The sequence below is a fragment of the Eutrigla gurnardus genome (assembly GCF_963514095.1).
Source record: "Eutrigla gurnardus genome assembly, chromosome: 19".
Taxonomy (NCBI): Eukaryota; Metazoa; Chordata; class Actinopteri; order Perciformes; family Triglidae; genus Eutrigla; species Eutrigla gurnardus.
Genome location: NC_139930.1, coordinates 2,774,350 through 2,782,803, shown reverse-complemented (window position 1 = coordinate 2,782,803; position 8,454 = coordinate 2,774,350).

Genomic DNA, 8,454 nt, shown 5'->3' with positions numbered 1-8,454 from the left:
TAGATTCCTCACGGAGAACAACGGCACAGAGGTAGGTGATCTTCATCATTTAAACGGCTTGGAACGACTCCTCCTCTGACGTAGTGGAGGGGGCGTGGCTCCTGTCAGGATAATGGATGACTGCTTGGGGAGTTCTGCCTACTTTGTAATTGTAACACAAATAATTTGATTTGCACAGATGTAAGGTAACAAAAACTATCAACCAACTCTATCGCTTTCCAAATTTAATTCCAGAATTATCAAAAAATCTCTCAAATGTAATAACTAAAAAAAACAAGGATTACAACTCTTGAACTCTTTAATTTATTTGTAGAAGATTCATATTTTTCACATATATTTATTTTACATGGTATGTTATTCTGGAACTTTTTTATCCTCAGATTTATTTATTTTCTTTTTCTAAATGGATTGTCAAAAGTCAATTTTATGGGGCATACATGTTCGATCTCCTCTATATGTGAAATTATTAAATAGTGTGTTAAATTAACGAAATAAAAGATACTTATACAAATAACTGAATTTATATAGCACCTCTAAAAACAGACTTTACTAAGAGTTTTGACAGACAAGCAAAGTTAAAGTGAGATACACGATCATATGAGGCCAAACAAATGACAATTAGAACACTGATAACAGAACAGTACAACAGATGAAACAAATGCCATTAAATAAATAAATAAATTTGACATGTAACCTGCCACCAGAACCCTAAAAGCAATAAATCAAAGCAGCAGTAAAATGAGTGTCAGTTTAAAGCCAGTGTGTAGAAGAGATGACTGATCCTCCTCAGTCGGGATGTCAATGCAAAATGATGCTAATGTGGTCCCCCAGTGGTCTAGATAGTAGCTCACATTAGTCCAGAGACCAGACCAGACTATGTGGAGGAACCAGAGACTGTCTGTGGTCCAAACAAGATTTTGTATTTGTCTAGATGACCTTATTTGGAGTGTTGATGGAGCAGCAACAATGTTAGCATAGCCTAGCACCCATCAACCATGAAATCAAGTTCCCAGAGTTATGTCCCGCCTTCTGTCGTATTACCAGCTAAATGTTCTTATGTACACATTATTGCAGGACGTGTTTCAATGAGGAGCCTCAAAGGTCCCTTAAGACCAGACCAAAACCTCTCACAGGGTTGAGAGGGTCATAGGTCATCGAGCAGGATTCTGTGGACTACCAAGAGAAGAACTTCCTCACACAGAAGGCATGACTTAGAGTTGCACTCATCAATATTTTTACATGAACAGTGAATGGAATGTGTTTTTTATAAGTATGTAATTATTTACAGTATTTTGCTTGATCCGCAATCCATGAAAATCTCTCTGCCTCTGATTGGCTAATACTCTTGCTTTGCATATAATTAATACCCAAAAAATGCAACTTTGTTAAGGTCATTAGTGAACAAGTAGATGAGTGGAAGGTTGGTAGGTTCAAGGTTTGGACTCGAGGATGTTTTCATTCTTGAATAGAGCTCTTATCTAATTGATCTCCTGATTGATTGTGAGGTTGCAGACTGCTGCTCTATACTGGTGTTTTCAGGGGTGCAGTGCAGTGAGACCACAGTGTCAGTTCCCTGTCAACACCTTTAATCATGTGGTTATTTATAGTCTGCTCCGTGGTCTAACTAAGCCTACGGCCACACCACAGTCCTGCATCACACCTGCAGAGGTCCGGTCTAAAGACGGCAGCGCTAATCGTCTCAGTGACCACTGCAGGAAGAGAACAGGCAACAAGAACAAAGTCAAACAACTTGATCCAGCTGCAAACAGCTGATGTGACCCTAAACATTGAGATGTGGTGTCAATTAAAAGGACATCCAAACACATGAACCTGTATGAGTTCACTATAAAAGGGGGGTGGGGGTAATGAAGCTCGGAAAGCCACATTGTGATCATGAACACATGCAGGTACGTTGAATGTTTCCTACCTTCTTTGATTCTAACATGAACGTGTGCGACCTCTGGTGGACAAACTGCTAAGAGGCAAGTTTGAATGCCATAGAAAATGTCTGAGGGACATGTATTGTATTGTATTGTGTTGTGTTGTATTGTACTGTATTGTGTTGTAACTCCTGCTTTTGGTCTACGGGACATGGTTGGGATGGATCCATCTGGGCGTGGCTGTGCCTGCTGCCATGGACTACTACTGTTGATACTATTGCTTCTGTTAATACCACCACTACTGTTAATGCTACTACTACTATACTACCAACACCAAATGCAGTTGGAACCCAAGGGCCTGGGCTGCACGAGATTTCTGCCTAAAAGTCTGTTAAAGCAGTGTTTTCTCTCCACTGGGTGGCGCTGTAACACTTGCTCCTGGTGATGTTGGGACTTTGAAAATGTATTAACTCTGAAAATCATGAGCATGATATGATACTAGAAATAAAATTGAATATTGTATTGTATTGTATTGTAGCGTTGCCCACTAACTGCCTTCTTCAGTGTCACCTTGTAGTCTGTTTGTTTTTCTATTATTAAAAGGTATGAACTCCAAAATAAGGTCTTTATTTCAGGATAACATGGTTTCTGTTCCAGCAGCAACATTTTATCTAAGTAATTTGTTTTTGGGAAATTAAGTGGAAGAAAGTTTGGTCTTCACCACACAAAAAATCCTCCTAGGTAACAAAGTAACAGAGGTGTCATTTGAGTTCATCCAGTTTCTATCCACGGACAACGTTCTTTAAAAAAAAAAAGTGAAAGAGTCCCATAAATGTAAATTGTACATACTGGAATTTCCTATCACTTAGTTCTTCTTCATTTGGAGGATGTTGTACACTACAAATACAAATGTAGAAAGATGTTAAAAACTTTATAGTTGACAATAATTTCTCAGATTTTCCTTTTGAGTAATACAGACATTATATGTGGTAGCTATAATTACAGCGACAAAGACATGCATTTTCCCTTATTAATCTGATTTTAATTCTTGCCAAAATCCACATTCACACAGTCATTTATTTGTTTTAAAATGGAGGGAGTAAAAGTAAAAAGTTGTCAGAATAATAAATACTCAAGTAAAGTACAGATACCTGGAAATTCTACGAAGTATTTGTACATCCCACCTCCGAATAGCATAATAGGCTAATAATGTACAAAACCAGATGAATAATTGATACAATCATTAAATGTGGAGATGAAGCTCCAAGAACATTCATTGACAAAACAGTAAATAATAAGGATACAACTATATGGGAAAAGGAGAGGCCGATGTTTTCAGTAAAGAACAAAATCTCAAACTGAAATCACTGAAAGGGTCCCGTGCTGGTAATATTTGAAAAGGTGTTTTTCTTTGACTTCAGGATTGACTATTGGGAATACAGTAGTCCGGAGGCGAAGAGATTGGCGGTTGGTAACGGCTGGACTGTGAATGGGCAGGAGATGGCAGACGCTAGTGACGGATCAGGAAGTGAGATGGGAATTGAAGTGGATGGCGGGAGCGAAGATGACTGGAGTTTGCCAGGGAAGGTAAACAAGAGAAAACGTAGGAAAGGAAGACAGCAAAGAGATAGAGGTAGCTCAGAAAGACCGGATAGCGACGGAGGTGCTACAGCAGTAGTGAAGGAGAGTGAGGAATATAAGATCATCATCAAACTTTCTCAAGACGGTGCGTCGTTCGGTGAGTGGAACCCTATTACGCTGACGAAGGCGATTCATAAGGCTGTGGGTGAAATAAAGAAAGCTAAAGTGTTGCGTAATGGATCAGTGTTGATCTTCTGTAGGAGTAGCATACAACAAGGAAAGGCCATAAGACTGGACAAGATTGAGGGTAAAAAAGTGCAGTGCTCAATACCCGAAGATCGGAAGAAATCGATTAGGGGCGTCATTTCAGGGATACCTACGGTTGTGTCAACAGACCAGATTAAAGAAAATGTGATGGGAGCAAAGGTGTTGGAAGCCAGACGACTTAAAGCGAACAGAAATGGAGAGAAATGTGACAGCCTGTCTGTGGTGTTAACATTTGATGAACCCAGGTTGCCGATCAAAGTGTACATAGGATACATGAGCTACGAAGTGAGAGCATTTGTTCCGCCACCACTAAGATGTTTTAAATGTCAAAAGTATGGCCATGTAGCAGCAGTTTGCAAAGGCAAACAAAGATGCGGTAGATGTGCAGGTGAGCACGAGTATGGCAAGTGTAAAGAGGGGGCTAAGCTAAAATGCTGCAACTGTGGAGGTGAGCATACATCTGCTTATCGAGGGTGTGAAATGAGCAAAAAAGCAGCTGAGGTGCAGAAAGTCAAAATATCCCAGGGGATTTCATATGCAGAGGCGGCGAAGAAAGTAAAACAGACAGTTGCCCCTAAACCAGTGGCAGTAGAAGATAACCCCAGACCATGTGGAGAATGTGCTAAGGCTAAAAACATAAAGGATGATATGCTGATGGTAGGAAAGAATGAATTTGTGCTATTTATGGTTGAGGTAATCAATTGTTCAGCACAAGCAAGCAGAAAAACCGAAAAAATTAAGATCATTGTGAGGGCAGCTTAGAAATATCTGGGTCTGGAGGGGATAAGCTGGGAAGCAGTAGAGGACATGTTAGCTAGAGAAGCATCAAACTCTCAGACATGGATTGGAGGATCATCAGGTTCTTAATTATATTACAGTGGAATGCAAGGAGTTTTACCTCTAATGGACAAGAATTTAAAAAGTTTATGGAAAATCTGTCAGACAAGCCGCATGTAATATGTGTACAAGAAACATGGTTAAAGCCACAGTGGGACTTTGTTATATATGGGTACACTGCAATAAGGAAGGATAGGCAAACCGGGAATGGGGGAGGAGTGGCAACATTTGTGATGAATGGGTTGAGCTATAATTTAGTTAAGATAGGAAAGGAGCAAGAATCTATTGTAATGAAGGTGTGGTCAGGAAAGAGTAGCATTACAATAATAAATTACTATAACCCATGCAACAGACTGAGCACTGATATACTGAATGATACAAGTGGGCCAACACAAGGGAAGGTAATATGGTGTGGGGACTTCAATGCACATAGCCCATTATGGGGGAGCAATAATACAGATGCAAACGGGTCAGTAATAGAGGAGTTTATGGATGATATGGGTTTGGTGTGTATTAATGATGGAAGAGGTACGCGATATAATAGCTCACAGAACACAGATAGTGCAATTGATCTGACGCTCACGTCCACTGAAATTGCAGGGGTCAGTATTTGGGATGTCTTAAACCAGTCAACAATAGGAAGTGATCATTACCCAATATTGGTCAAAGTAGGAATAGAAGTATATCAAGAGGGGGGTGCAAGGACACCAAGGTGGAAGTTGGATGAAGCAGATTGGGGTGCATTCCAAATAATAAGTGGAGGCAGGTGTGTAAAACTACTGGAAGAGAGTATGATAAATATAGAAGAAATGAACGAAAAATTGGTAACAGCATTGATACAGACAGCAGATGAAACTATTCCAAAGAGTAGTGGAAGCAAGCGGAGAAAGAGTGTGCCGTGGTGGGATGATAACTGTAGCAAAGCAATCAAAATGAGAAATAGAGCATTTAGACATCTGAAAGCTCACCACACACTAGACACATTAATACAATACAAGAGAGCACAAGCAGTAGTTCGGAAAACAATAAGATCAGCAAAACGGTCATACTGGAAACAATATTGTAATAAAATTGGGAAAGAGACTCAGCTGGCAGAAGTATGGGGTATGATCAGGAAAATGAACGGCATAAAAAGAAACTTTGAAATCCCAGTGATACATAGCAATAACATAACAGCAATCAGTACGGTAGAAAAGGCAGAGCTCCTAGCGAAGACGTTTGTCACAGTTCACAGCTCAGAAAATGTATCAGTTAAAGTTAAACAGTGCAGAGACAACACTCTTGCACAACATATAGGAGGCTCAGTAAGAAGAAGCACATTGTCAGGTGGTGACCTAGATCTGCCTTTTTCTTTATTTGAGTTAAGGAGAGCAGTTCTAAATGCGTGGCAAACCTCACCAGGGAAAGATGGTGTATGCTATAGCATGTTAGCTCATTTGACAGATAACGCACTGGAAGCAGTGTTAAGGCTGTTTAATAATATATGGGAAACAGGTAAACTTCCTTCAACATGGAAGCAATCAGTTATAATACCAATACTTAAACCAGGCAAAGACCCATCAAGTCCCTCTAGCTATCCCATTGCATTAACATCACAGTTAGGGAAAACCATGGAACGGTTGGTAACAGAGAGACTGTCACATTTTCTGGAAAGTAAAGACCTTCTCTCAAACTACCAGAGTGGTTTCCGTAAAGGAAGAGGGACGATGGATAGTGTTTTATGTTTGGAATCAGAAATAAGGAAGGCTCAGACTAACAAAGAAATGGTGATTGCTGTATTTTTTGATGTAGAAAAAGCATATGATATGCTATGGAAGGAAGGGCTACTCATCAAACTCAATAGATTAGGGGTGAATGGAAAACTTTACAACTGGGTGTTAGATTTTATGTTTGAAAGAACAATAGAGGTTAAGGTGGGCACAGAATATTCTAAAACATATCGCGTAGAGAATGGAACGCCACAGGGAAGTGTCTGCAGCCCAATCCTTTTTAATGTTATGATTAATGATATTTTTGAGCAGGTTGAGCAAGGTATAGGCAAATCATTGTATGCAGATGACGGGGCATTATGGACAAGGGGCCGGAATCTTGCATATATACAGAAGAAACTGCAGAGAGCAATTGCAACAGTGGAGCAGTGGGCAGATGAGTGGGGCTTTAAGTTTTCTGTCGCAAAGACACAATGTATATGTTTTTCTGGACGCCACAAAGAGGCTTCTTTGAAGTTATATGGTCAAAAAATTGAGCAGGTCAGAGTTGCCAGATTGCTTGGAATGTGGATGGATGAAAAATTAAGTGCAAGAGAGTCAATAACCTCTTAAGATGCCTGTCAGGAAGAGACTGGGGTGCAACCAGAGCGTCTCTGTTAAATATCTATCATGCAATTATGAGAGCAATTATAACACTTGATTATGGGTGTTTAGGCTATCTAGCAGCAGCGGATAGTCATCTGAAAAAGCTGGATGTGCAGCAAACACAGGGACTGAGAATATGTAGTGGAGCTTTTAAATCCTCTCCAGCAGCAGCCATACAGGTGGAAATGGGGGAGCAACCATTACGGATCAGGAGAACCAAACTTCTGTTGGCATACTGGATAAATCTACAAGGGCATAGGACATCACATCCTGCTAAAACCATCCTGGAGGACTGCTGGGAACACAATAAATCCAATATTATGAGTTTTGGGTGGATTGGAAATATAAAAGCAGTACAAGCAGGTTTAGATCATATACAGTTCAGTCCGACAGTCCCACATTCATGTACTCCTCCCTGGTTATACATAACACCATCAGTAAACTTTGATATACAGCAACAGTTGAAGAAAAGAAAAAGGCATGTCTCGGCGGGAAGGGTAGCTGAAAGCTATCTGGAGCAACATTTTTCAGACAAGACGGTAATCTATACTGATGGGTCAAAAGACCCAGATACTGGTAGAACAGGAGCTGCAGTTTTCATTCCACAATACAAAATACACAGCAAGAAAAGAACCACGGACCATTTATCATACAGTTGAGCATGTAGCTATCATTTTAGGCTTGGAGTGGATAGAGGAAAATAACCATAACAATACACTAATAGCATCTGACAGTTGGGCAGCACTTACAAGCATCAAAACCATGAAATCGTGTAGACAAGATCTCATATATCAAATACATAGTCTACTTCTCAGAATGCACAATAAGGGCATGACAGTTTGCTTCATTTGGGTTCCTGCCCATGAAGGGATAGAAGGAAATGAGGAAGTTGACATGCTGGCCAAACAATCACTCAGATCACTCACGGTAGATACAGTAATCCCATTATGTAGGGCAGAGGGTAAATCAATAATCAAGAAACATTTGGGGAAAGTTTGGCAAGAATACTGGGACCTCCAAGACACAGGAAGACACCTTTATAACATACAGAAACAGGTTGGGTTGGGAAGAAGGAGGGGCAGGAACCGCAGGGAGGAAGCAGTCATCACACGACTTAGGATAGGGCACACAGGACTGAACGGTACATTACATAAAATAGGAAAGCATCCGGATGGCAAATGTGACCAATGTGAGCAGACTGAATCTGTCCAACATGTGCTGTTGGACTGTAGAGGGTACGAGGAGGAAAGAAGAACATTGTCAGCAGCTGCAGAGAAATCCATGGGGGTATTTAGTATGGAGAACCTGCTAGGAGCAGAGGCTGACAGTATGCTCAAGCATTTGATGACATATCTGAAAGATACAGGTCTAATGGAGAGGATATAATTCCAACTTTATTTAGTTTTTTATTTAGTTAGTTTTCCTGCTATTTTATTTTATTTATTTATTTTTTGTATATTTGCTTTGTTTGTTTGTTTTAATTTATTTTGTCTGCCAATTTACTGTTCCACACTCCAGTCCAGTAGGTGGCGGTA